Below are 13,922 nucleotides of genomic sequence, written 5' to 3' on the forward strand. Positions count from 1 at the left end.
TCAATGCTGCTGAAAGCGCTAAGTCAGAGAGCCTGTCAATGCCCACTTGGTATTGGCATTGGTTTATTATTGTCACTTGTACCAAGGTACAATGAAAAACTTGTCTTACATACCGTTTGTACAGATCAATTCATTACATAGTGCATTGTGTACTTGAAGAAGCACTTCAAAAATCTCCTCAATCATGTAATTGTAATCTGTTTATTATTGTCTCATGTACAGAAATACAGTGAAAAACTTAGTTTTGCAAGTCATCCATACAGATCATTTCAAAACACAAGTACATTGAGGTCGGACAAGAAAAAGCAATAACATGATGCAGAATATAGTTTTACAGCTACATTTACAGAGAAAGTGCAGTGCAGGTCGACAATAATGTGCAGGGGCCATGATGAGGTAGATTGTATAGTCAAGAGTTCATCTTTAACGTACAAGAGGTTTGTTCAAAGGTCTTATAACAGTGGAACAGAAGCTGTCCTTGAGCCTGGTGGTGCATGTTTTCAAGCTTTTTTCTCTCTCCGACGGGAGGGGGAGAAGAAAGAATGTCCAGGGTGGGTGGGGTCTTTGATTATATTGGCTGCTTTTCCAAGGCAGCAAGAAGTGTAGACAAAGTCCGTGGAAGGGAGGCCTGGTTTTTGTGATGGACTGAGCTGTGTCCGCAACTCTGCAATTTTTTGCAGTGTTGGGCAGAGCAGTTGCCATACCAAGCTGTGATGCATCTGGATAGGATGCTTTCAATGGTGCATCTATAAAAATAGGTGAAGGTCAACGGGGACATACCAAATTTCCTTAGCCTTCTGAGGAAACACCTCACTGGTACCCAGTCCTCTACACACTTGCTGTCTGTGACAACAGTGACATACTCATTTAGATTGGTCGCTGAGTCCTTGCATGTGAACCAGTCTACCAACTCAAAGCAGTCACGTAGAAGCTCATCTATATTCAATACAAGTGTCCTTGACTCCATCCCACAACATGCTACCAGACCCAACCACAGCATAAGCCTAGCCTAGCACAAGGATGAAAACACTATTCAACAATTGACAAATAGATCTCTAGAGCAAATGAAGTTCCCACTAAATACAAAAATACAGTGGAGCAGCACTCCTCATCTATGATTCATTGTCCAATCTGAGAAGAGAGAAACATTTTGAGACACTATCATGACTATTTTTAAGAATGGTAAAATCCCAGTTCAGTAATTACAAAGAAATCTCATAGTGTAGCGGTTGCTACCGCGGAATAAAACAAGACTCTACTCGGAGGATTGCCAAACAGAACTGGTTTATTTTCCCGCCTTGTGCGGGCCCTTTAAGGGAGAAAAACTCCCGCCCAAAAAAACCGGCAATGACGTAAGTCCTACGTCATCAGGACTTTCCCGCGCGCGGGTTCTCCCCGTCGCTCGGAAAGACGAGGCCCGCCGCCATCTTGGGCCTCGTCGTTCCGACGCCGCGCGACCCGACTGCCGAGCCGGTTCGCCCGACTAGACGGTGAGTCGCCACAATAGCATTATTTCATTAGGGAAAGTCATTGCAAGAATCCTCCTTGACAGTCTCGCCTCAGCAGCTGAACATCCCCTCCCACATTTGCAATGTAGATCCAGAAGCACAATTATCATGATCTTTATTGTACAACAAATCTGGGAGGGAAATCAATAAAAATTATTAATTATTACTTCACAAAGATTTTATCCATTAAACAAGAAGGATTATAGAGAATCCTCCTCAAGTTTGGCTGCCCACAAATGTTCATTACCATCCTCCTTCTGCTCCAAGATGATATCCAAGCCATGATCCTAACTAACAAATCCACCACAGATCTAATCCCAGTGGGACTAGGATCAATCATCACAAAACCCTTTTCTCAATCTTCCTTGTCATGCTTCAACCCGCTTTCAAAAAGCTCTTGCTAGAGTGGAATTAATCTACAGGCTGGACAGGAAAATGTTCAACCTCTGCTGTGCTGAAATAAAAAAAACATTACATTACATAGACAATGCTTGTGTCCATACGCTCTTGGAGGTTGCATTTCTAAATATTATAGATACCTTCAGTAAAGCAGACGAGAGAATGGGCCTCACACTAAGCACTCAGAAAGCAAAGAACTTTCATCAATCTATACCTGAGCATGAAGGTGATGAAAAATATGGTGTGCCTTCCATATCTCAGAAGTCATCTTTCAGCGAGGACAGATATCAATTATAAAATCCATCATCACCTCCAGTGCACTACCACACAAATTGGATACCCAAGGAAGACACTGTTTGAAGACCATATTCGCAAACCTAACACCATGATCTACTGACCAGCAATGATTGCCACCTTCCTGCATACCTCAGAGGCATGGACAACTTAAACAAGCTCCTCAAAGCACTAAAGTACACCAATAACGTCTTTTAAAAAAATCCTTCAAATCCATTGGCAAGACAGGCAGTATCCTCTCTCAGACCAACATCTATGACATCAATCCATATACCTGATACCACATGTCTAAAACAAGTCTTCTTTTCAGAATTCTGCCATGGAACACAATCTCCAGGAGGATAGAAAAAATGCTTCAAGGACACATTCTAAACCTTCCTGAATTTTGGAGCATCAAGACCAACTCATGCTAATCTCTGATCCAAAATCATTAAAACTGAAGATATATTTGGGAAGATGCTGAGCACTTTGAGTCTTTCCATTTAGAACAAGCAGAAAAATGTGTCAACAGCAGATGCATTCAGTTACTCAAATTACCCATCCATCCATCTTATGCACCTCTTTCTGCATACGGCAGAGTCTATAAATCTCGCACAGGACCTTACTATATCTAGAATTCAAATGAAAGTAAGTCATGCTTGATCTTAATGAACTGCTAAAAAAGATTATGTCAATTTTCCACCACATTGCAGTTCACATAATAGGCAAAGTGGTCACAGCTTCAATTAATTGCAAATTCAAAGGCTGGGATATTATTAAGTGTGGGAATTTGGTGATGTGGGGAATCAACGACGCTTAGTATTTAAAAAAAACTCTTTTAAACAAATATGAAACCTGAACTTGAAATTAATGATTATTTAATCAATTAAATCAGCAAACAAACCCATGTTACGTACATCCTGACCAGAGAGAGTGGTTGGATTTTAACTCTTATTCTAGTACTGGAGACAAGGCAGGGTATTGAATTTATATCTCTCGCCACATGGGAAAGCCAGGATTGGAGAAATGTCATCAACTGAAAAAGGAAAAGATCTGGATTTTGGACCAATAGCAATAGCTGGCAATACTACAATGCATCCAGGAAGATGATTGTTACGTGGATAGCACGACCCAAGAGGTGGTCATCCCATAGCTGAAATGTCGGCAGGCAGAGAATCAATGATAACCACGAGATAGACTAGGAAGACCAGTTAATCCCCAAGTTCATCTTGCTTTCAAACCAATATTCCCCTTTTGCACTGCAGAGGGAATTGGTTGTTCTCCCTGAAGGAAACACCATTCTATGGCATTGTGGATGTATAGCATGTAGTCAAAATGACAGTCAGTTAGACAGATAATGGTAAATGACAAAGATGGACAAGGAGCAAAAGTTCTAAATCTGTTTAAGTTTTACTCAGCTGAGATATGATTTATCAAAAGTGGACTGGAAAAATCTACAGTATGTGCAGATATATCAGTCTCAGTGTAATAATAGGGTTTAATTAGGAGATACAATTCAGAACAAATTTACTGCTTTCACCAAAAAAAGCTTCCAATTCTGGATCTCCATGGAAGGTGAGAAACAAAGGAAGATAAAGGAAAAGAAAGGATGTTTATGGAAGGTGTAGGGGAGAAAAACTAAAAAGTAAATTAAAGAGGCAAAGAAGGTGCATGAAAAAATATTGGCACGTGAAGGGAATAGTGTAACACTTCCTGCTCATCTTCATGAAAGAGTAGGATGATACAGGTATTGATCATTAGGAGGAAGAATATGGAGTACTGAAAATGATAAGCATAAAGAGCGATATATATTAAGGTGTCTAACATATTTAAAAGTGGATAAATTACTAAGTGCAGTTAAAATAAAGTTCAAACACTTAAAATGAGCAAGAGAGAAAAGAACAAAGGCTCTGACTGTAATTTTCTGTGCTCTTTGGCTAAAGGGTGGTATTAGAGGACTGGAAAGTTAGTGATATGGCACCACAGTTTAAAAAGGGGGGGGGAGGGGTATTGACCAAGTAATTATAGATCTTTCAGCCTAATGTCACCGGTGAGAAAAGTGATGGTAACAAGGAGTGTTGATGAGGGCACTGCAGGTGATGTAGCAAACATGGATTGTAGCAAAGCATTTAATAAATATCCACATGTCAGATTGTTCAGCGAAGTAAAAGCACATAGGACCCAAGGAAAAGTGGCAAGTTAGATTAAAAATTAGGTCACAGCTAAAGTAGTGTGAACAATATTGTTCACCACACAACAGGAACGATGTAATAATATAAAGGATGCAAAAGAGATTTACATAGGTGTTTGCAGGGCTGGAGAACTATAGTTACAGCACAGATCAACTTGGCTGGGGTTGTTTTCTTTAAAAAAGATGATATTTTACTAAGATACATAAAATCGCAAGAAGCCAAAATGCGATAAGCAGGAATGACATATTTTCCTTATGGCATTAAATTAATTGAAAGAGTAATTGGAGGGAAGTGAGGATTATTTTTTTCACCCTAACTGGTGGGGATCTGGAATTTACTAACTGAAAATGTTTCGACATTTAACAAGTACCAGGATGACCATTTGAAAAGCCATAAACAACAATCAAGTGCTAACTTCAATTCCATACTTGACAGGCATGGACATAACAGTCCAAGTGACCTTCCTTTGTACCATAATTTCTATGATTCTCCTATCAGTCTGATGATTCACTAGTACTAACAAAGTCATAAGATTGCTCTCAATTGATTTGTTAGATAAGATTGCTCTTGTAGGAGTAGGCCTACTTCCTCAAGGGTTTTAAACTAATCAAGATATGTAATATACATCGCTCTGTCAATGTGTAATTTATTGTATTTTGTTTACTAAGCAAACTTCCATTGCAATTTCATTGCTCTTCATTTCAATAAACAATTGTGTTTTCACATACTAAATCAATTCTCCTTAAATTTCAGTAATGAACTAAGACTAAAAATCCTGGCATTTAAAGCACACCAAGCAAAACTGACTCATTGAAAGACTAGGCTCTGAAGGATTTAACAACACAGTGACATTGTACCTAACACAGACAAATTAGAGCAAAGAAAATAAATAAAAACAAGGGGTGCATAAAGCATATTGTATTTTGTTACATTTGCAGTTATATGTATATATAGTAAGACTGCCCCACCAACCCCTTGAGCACACTTGACTTCTGGCATTTGTTAGAAATCTCAGATGCCCAGTCTGATCACAGAACATAGAAATTACAGCACAGTACAGGCCCTTCGGCCCACAATGTTGTGCTGACATTCTGTCCTGCTCGAAAACCTATCAAACTCTTCCCTCCCACATAGCCCTCCGTTTTTCTATCATTCATGTGGCTATCTAAGAGTCTCTTAAATATCCCAAATGTCCATGTTCTATGTTCTATCTGCCCTCACAACCTCTGCCGGCAGTACATTCCATGTACCCACCACTCTCTGTGTAAAAAAACTTACCTCTGACATCCCCCTTATACCTACCTCCAATCAATTTAAAATTATGCCCCCTCATGTTTGCCATTTTCCTGGGAAAAAATCTCTGACTGTTCACTCAATCCATGCCTCTTATCATTTTGTACACTTCTATCAAATCACCTCTCATCCTCCTTCTCTCCAAAGAGAAAAACCCTAGCACACTCAACCTATCCTCATAAGACATGCTATCCAATCCAAGCAGCATCCTGGTAGGTCTCCTCTGCACCCTGGCTAGAGCTTCCACATCCTTCCTATAATGAGGCGACCAGAATTGAACACAATACTCCAACTGTGGTCTAACCAGAGTGCTATAGAGCTGCAACATTACCTCACGGATCTTGAATTCAGTACCCTGACTAATGAAGCCCAACACACCATACACCTTTTTAACAACCCTATCAATCTGCACGGCAACCTTGAGGGATCAATGGACGTGCACCCCACGATCCCTCCAATAGTCCTACTATTCATCTTGTATTCTGCCTTCAAATTCGATCTTCCAAAGTGTATCACTTCACACTTTTCCGGGTTGAACTCCATCTGCCACTTCTCAGCCTAGCTCTGCATCCTATCAATGTCCTGTTGTAATATACAGCAACCTTCTACACTATCCACAACACCACCAACCTTGGTGTCATCAGCAAACTTACTAACCCACTCTTTCACATCGTCATCTAAGTCATTTATAAGAATCAGAAAGAGCAGGGGTCCCAGAACAGATCCCTGTGGAACACCAACCTCCAGGCAGAATACACTCTATCTACCACCACCCTCTGTCTTCATCTACCACCACCCTCTGAATCCATGTTTCCCTGGATCCCATGCCTCCTGACTTTCTGAGTCTTCCATGAGGAACCTTATCAAACGCCTTACAAAAATCCATGTACACCACATCCACTGCTCTACCTTCATCAATGTGCTTTGTCACATCCTCAAAGAGTTCAATCAGCCTCATGAGGCATGACCTGCCCCTCACAAAGCCATGCTGATGGTCCCTAATCAGCCTATGCTTCTCCAAATGCCCACAAATCCTGTCTCTAAGAATCTTCTCCAGTAATTTGCCCACCACTGAAATAAGACTCACTAGTCTATAATTCCCAGGGTTATCCCTACTCCATTTCTTAAACAAAGGAACAACATTTGCCAGCCTTCAATCATCTGGCACTCATCCTGTGGCCAGTGACAACGCAATGGTCACTGCCAAAGGCACAATAATCTCTTCCCTCGCTTCCCAGAATAACCTTGGATATATCCCGTCCGGCCCGGGTGACTTATCTACCCTAATGTTGTTCAAAAGTTCCAGCATATCCTCTTTCCTCACTTCGACATGCCCTAGCGTATCAGCCTGTTGTACACCATCCTTACAAACATAAAGTTCTCTCTCACTGGTAAATTCTGAAGCAAAGTATTCATTAAGGACCTCCCCTACCTCTTTCAACTCCAGGCACATGTTTCCTCTTTTATCCCTGATCGGTCTTACCTTCACTCTAGTCATCCTCTTATTCTTCAAATACGTGCAGAACGCCTTGAGGTTTTCCTTAATCCTACTCGCCAAGGCCTTCTCGTGCCCCCTTCTAAGTCCATTCTTAAGCTCCCTCCTGGCTACCTTGTAACTTTCTAGAGCCCTGTCTGATCCACACTTTCTAAACCTCAGGTAAGCTTCTTTCTTCCTCTTGACAAGATATTCTATGTCTCTTGTCAACCATGGTTCCTTCACTCTACTATCCTTACCCTGTCTCAATGGGACAAACCTATCCAGAACACCATGCAAGTACTCCCTGAACAACCTCCACATTTCCGCTGTGCACTTCCCCAAGGACATCTGTTCCCAATTTAAGCTCCCAAGTTCCTGCCTAATAGCATCATAATTCCCCCTCCCCCAGTTAAATACTTTCCCATATCATCTGCTTCTATCCCTGTCCAAGGCTATGGTAAAGGTCAAGGAGTTATGGTCACTGTCTCCAAAATGCTCTCTCACTGAGAGATCTGAAACCTGATCAGGTTCACTGCCTAATACCAGGTCCAGTATGGCCTCTTTTCTCATCAGCCTGTCCACATACTGTATCAGGAATCCTTCCTGGACACACCTAACATACTCTGACCCATCTATGCCCTTTACACTAAGGAGGTGCCATTCAATATTAGGGAAGTTGAAATCACCCATGACAACAACCCTGTTATTTTTGCACCTCTCCAAAATCTGCCTCCCAATCTGCTCCTCAGCATCTCTGCTGCTATTGGGGGGTCCATAGAATACTCCCAATACAGTGATCGCTCCTTTCCTATTTCTGACTTCCACCCACACTGACTCAGTAGACAATCCCTCCAGGATATCCTCCCTTTCTACAGCTGTGACACTGTCACTGATCAGCAAAGCCACTCCCCCACCTCTTTTACCTCCATCCCTGTCCTTTTTGAAATATCTAAACCCCGGAATATCCAGCAGCCATTCCTACCCTTGTGACAGCCAAGTTTCTGTAATGGCCATAAGTTCATCATCCTTGCTCCTGATACTTCTTCCATTAAAGTAGACACACTTAAGCCCATCCAACTGACTGCAATTTTACCCTTTCAACTGCTTATCCTTCCTCACAGTCTTTTTACACACTACGTCTACTTGTACACTAAATGCACAAACCTCTGACCTATCACTCTGGTTCCCATTCCCCTGCCGAACTAGTTTAAACCCTCCCCAACAGCTCCAACAAACCTGTCCACAAGAATATTGGTTTCCCTCCAGTTCAGGTGTAACCCGTCCCTTTTGTACAGGTCGTACCTCCCCCAGAAGAGATCCCATGATCAACAAATCTGAAACCCTGCCCCCTGCACCAGCTCCTCAGCCACGCATTCATCTGCCAAATCAACATTTTGTTACCCTCATGGCATGTGCCACAGGCAGCAATCCAGAGATTACTGCCCTTGAGTCCTGCTTTTCAGCTTCTTACCTAGCTCCCTATATTCCCCCTTCAGGATCTCATCTCTTTTCCTACCTATGTCGTTGGTACCAATATGTACCACGACTTCTGGCCATTCACCTTCCCCCTTCAGAATGCTGTGGACCCGATCAAAGACATCCACAGCAACTCCTGTCTGCCCCCCTTACTATCGAGTCCCCTAATACTACCGTTCTCCTCTTCTCCCCCCTTTCCTTCTGTGCCACACAGCCAGGCTCAGGGCCAGAGACCTGGGCACTGCAGGTTTCCTCTAATAGGTCATTCCCCCCAACAGTATACAAAGCAGTATACCTGTTATTGAGGGGAACGGCCACATGGGTACTCTGAACTACCTGCCTATTCTCCTTCCTTCTCCTAACAGTCACCCAGCTACCTGCCTCCTGCAGCTTAGGAGTGACTGCCTCCCTGTAGCTCCTATCTATGAATTCCTCATTCTCCCATAGGAGCCGAAGGTCATCCAGCTGCACCTCCAGTTCCCTAACATGGTCTGCAGCTGGATGCACCTCTTGCAGATGTAGTTATCAGGGAGACTGGATGTCTCCCAGAACTCCCACATCTCACAAGATGAACACACCACTGACCCTGGAGTCATTCTAACTACTCTAGCCTGGCAGTAAAGGAATAATCACAGAAAGAAAGAAGGATACTTCCCAGAGACTTACCTTAGCTTCTGCCTGCTCTCGCCAAAGCCTCTTGAGCCAAAGCCTCATTCCCCCACTCTACACCAGCCCACTCATACAACGGCTGCTCCGCTTTTACCTACCCTCCTTTTATTTGCTGTTGTTAATCAGACAATCAACTGGTAACAATTTGCAAATGTGCCTCATTTAGACTCTTGCAAGGCGAAACTCATAAGCACATGTACAGAGACTCACCTCTTTTCAAAGCTCCCGCTCCAAATCTCGCTCCAACTCCTGACTGTGAAAGGTGAAACTCTGGGCCTGTATTTTACAATAGTTCTTTATGCTCACTGGATTCATTCTGTGTGCTTCATCTCACCGAAACGTAGCTTACACCTGCTTCACCTGACTGTGCCATAAAACCTGAGGGCTTCTAAACCCACCAACTGGACCGTGCAGCATCTTCATGCAACGTTAGAGGCAGAGGGGTCTGCTTCTTAATCAATAACTCGTGGTGCTCGGACGTGATGGTCCTGGCGAGCTCCTGCTCACCCAGCGTCGAATATCTAACAGTGAAGTGTCAACCGTACTACCTGCCACGGGAGTTCACTTCATCTATCCTGATGGCAATCTATATCCCACCCCAGACGGATATGAAGCCTGCACTCAATGAACTATACTCTGTGGTCAACAATCTTGAAACAGGATACCCTGAGGCCCTTTTCATTATTGCAGGTGACTTCAACCAGGCCAACCTCAAGAGTGTGTTACCAAAGTACTACCAGCATGTCTTCTGTCCAACCAGGGGCCCAAATACCCTTGACCATTGCTATACAACCATCAAAGATGCCTTCCAGGCCACCCCTCACCCTCAGTTTGATAAATCAGACCACCAGGCTGTGCTCCTTCTCCTTGCACACAAACAAAAACAAACGGGAGGATCCAGTACAGAGGGTTGTGCAGTGCTGGTATGAGGAACTAGATGAACTTATATGTGACTGCTCTGAGTCAGTGGAGTCAGCTGCCAGCCTTGATGAGTGTGTCACCACCATCATGGACTTTATCAGTAAGTGTGTTGAGGACTGTGTACCAAAGAGGACGGTACAGGTGTTCCCAAACCAGAAACCATGGATGAACTGAGAGATCCACTCCTTACTGAAGTTGAGGACTGCTGCATTCCAATCAGTTTACTCTGACCTTTACAAGAAATTGAGATACAACCTCCATAAAGCTATCAGAAATGCCAAGAGACCATACCGGTTCAAAATAGAGTCCCAGACCAGCCATCAGGTGTGGCAGTGCTTACATGTTGTTACGGACTATAACACGAAGTCAGGCAGCATAGTCAACAACAGCACATCCCTTCCTGATGAGCTTAATGCATTTTATGCACATTTTGAACAGAAGGGGAGTGGTTTCTCACCACCCACTCTGACAGCGTCCAATGCAACTAAACCCATGGTCACCATCGAGGACGTAAGATCAGTCTTCCAGAGAGGGAACCCGAGGAAAGCATCTGGCGCAGATGGTGTCCCTGGCTGTGTGTTCAGATATTGTGCCGATCAGCTGGTGGGAGTACTTGCAGACATACTTAACCTCTCCCTGCTTCAATCTGATGTTCCCACCTGTTTTAAGAATGCTATCATCCCAGTACCTAAGAAAAACAAGGTAACATGCCTTCATGACTACTGACCAGTGGCTCTGACATCCACCATTATGAAATGCTTCGAGAGGCTGGTCATGGCATGCATTAACTCCAGCCTTCCGGAAAACCTCGACTCACTGCAATTCGCCTACCACCGAAACAGGTCTACATTGGGTGCCACCTCCCTGGCCCTGCACTCATGTCTGGAGCATCTGGACAGTAAAGACACCTACGTTAGACTACTGTTTATTGACTACAGCTCCACCTTCAATACTACAATTCCAAGCAAAATCATCAACAAAATCCGAGACCTGGGACTCAACACCTCCGTCTGCAACTGGATCCTTGACTTTCTGACCAACAGACCGCAATCAGTGAGGATAGGCAGCAACACTTACAGCAGAATTATTCTCAACATTGATGCCCCACAATGCTGCATCCTCAGCCCTCTACTCATGACTGCGTGGCCAGGTTCTGCTCTAACTCCATCTACAAGTTTGCAGATGATACCACCGTAGTAGGCCGTATCTCAAATAACAATGAAGCAGAGTACAGGAAAGAGATAGAGACCTTAGTGACATGGTGTCATGACAACAAGCTTTCCCTCAATGTCAGCAAAACAAAAGAGCTGGTCATTGACTTCAGGAAAGGGGGCGGTGTACATGCACCTGTCTACATCAATGGTGCTGAGGTCGAGAGGGTTGAGAGCTGTAAGTTCCTAGGAGTGAACATCACCAATAGCCTGTCCTGGTCCAACCAGGTAGATGCCATGGCCAGCACCTCTATTTCCTCAGGAGGTTAAAGAAATTTGGCATGTCCCCCTTGACACTTAACAACTTTATAGAAAGCATCCTGACTGGATGCATCATGGCTTGATATGGCAACTGCTCCGCCCGTGACCGCAAGAAACTGCAGAGAGGTGTGGACGCAGCCCAGCACATCACGGAAACTAGCCTCCCCTCCATGGACTCTGTCTATACCTCTCGCTGCCTTGGTGAAGCTGCCAGCATAATCAAAGACCCCACCCAGCCAGGTCATTCTCTCTTCTTCCCTCTCCCATCAGGCAGAAGATATAGAAGCCTGAGGACACATACCACCAGGCTCAAGGACAGCTTCTACCACACTGTGATAAGACTATTGAACAGTTCCCTTATACGATGACATGGACTCTTAACCTCACAATCTACCTTACACCTATTGTCTACCTACAATGCACTTCCCTATAGCTGGGACACTTTACTCTGTATTCTGTTATCGTTTTTACCATATACTACCTCAATGCATGGTGTAATGAATTTATCTGTACAAACAATATGCAAGACAAGTTTTTCCACGTTGGTACAAGTGACAATAATATACCAATACCATAGAACACCCTGTGAAATAAGGAATACCTTTCCCCACATGTGGTTATCTCACTTATGGTAACAAACTAAAATTCAGAACTTCAAATAAAACAATCAGTAAATCTCCTTTAAAAGTTCATCGAATTTTATTTATTGAACTATAGACTGTGTCCCATTATTTCAACCAAAGGACTAGCTATTGATATGCATCTCACCAGTTCATTGTCAATGCACTGTTTCCTAGCCCTGAGCATAACCCAGTTTGTCCTTCTTGCCAGCCTCAGATTCATATCGTTTCTTCTCCCCTGCAGCTTGTCTCATTATTTCTGGATGTGTTGTTCTGCTTCTTCCTGTAGCAACTTGCTCAATGTGATCCCTCAGTTATTTTTTCTTTACAGAAAAACAAGCAATACCTAATTTCTCTACCTAACCATTCAATCTGGTTGACATAAGTACCACTGTTAGTATAATTTTAAAAAGTTTTATTTTACCTTACACAATATGTTCAATCACCATCCACTAATTTCTAGAATTGTAACTGAACCAATCAATGCACTCTTGGTGCACATTAATCATCATTCTATGCACCTCATGCAGATTTGATTGGTTCAACTTCCATTTCTAAAAACCAGCAGGAATTGAAACATTGCATGCTTTAATGATACTACTTATTACAAGCTATAGTACTTCAAATTAAACTTAACATTAGTTTTGAATGTTAAATGTTTTTGTTTTAAATATACAGAGGTCACTTTAGTGTAGAGAATGATTTGCATTTGAACACCCTGAATTCCAGAAACTGCAATAGGCAAACATCTTCATCCCAATCATTGTGAAAAGCTTTGATGATTAAATTTATTAAGTGGTATTATACAGGTATGGTACTCCTCAGGAAGAAAAATAAAACCCTTTGGTGTCAAGCAAAAATATACAGTATTATTCTAAGGGGGTCATGTATGGTATATGTATCTCTGAAAATGATGAATGCAACGTTTGGGAAACTCAAGTGCATTTCCAAAGCAAATTAGAAACTTAAAATGTCAAACCAAATTACTTTTAAACACAGATTGATAAAGTGGCAAGTAATGTTCACCAGACAATGACCATCTCTACCTTTCCTTGATATTCAATGGCATTATCATTACCAAGTATCTGATCATCAAAATTCTGATCACCTTTGTCATGAAACAACTGGACTCACTGCATAAGTACTGTGCTTTCAGAGCAGAACTCAAGACTATTACACCGTAAGAAATAGGAACAGAAGTAGGCCAATCAGCCCTTTGTCTGTTCATCCATTTATTACTATCCTGGCTAATCAACTTTCCTCATCCACTTTCCTGCCCTATTCCCATATCTCTTGATTCCCTTTCTGATTAAAAAATCTAATCGGACAGAGGCTGGGTTTCCTGCTATGACTGTTCCACCTCTTGACCGCAAAAGCCTTTCCATGGTACATTGGGGTAATATTCTACATTTGCTGCATCTGTTTAACATTTAAGCAGCTTGACACCACCCAAGGCAAAGGAGCCTGTTTATTCACCATAAGCATTTATTCTTTTCAACGGCAATACAACCATTCAAGCCAAGTATCTCCAAGGTTTCTTCCACAACACCTCTCAAATTTAACTAGAAAAGCAAGGGCAGATACTCAGAGACACACTGCCATTTACAAGATATCTTGCAAGT

General features: G+C 42.6%; 1 protein-coding gene across 3 annotated transcripts in view; it reads right to left on the bottom strand.

Moving 5' to 3' along the window:
- Positions 1 to 13,922, bottom strand: part of dock3 (dedicator of cytokinesis 3) — an 822,502-nt gene that overhangs the window by 677,105 nt on the left and 131,475 nt on the right. The gene's annotated exons all lie outside the window — the stretch shown is intronic.

This window comes from Pristis pectinata, chromosome 6 (assembly GCF_009764475.1).
Source record: "Pristis pectinata isolate sPriPec2 chromosome 6, sPriPec2.1.pri, whole genome shotgun sequence".
Taxonomy (NCBI): Eukaryota; Metazoa; Chordata; class Chondrichthyes; order Rhinopristiformes; family Pristidae; genus Pristis; species Pristis pectinata.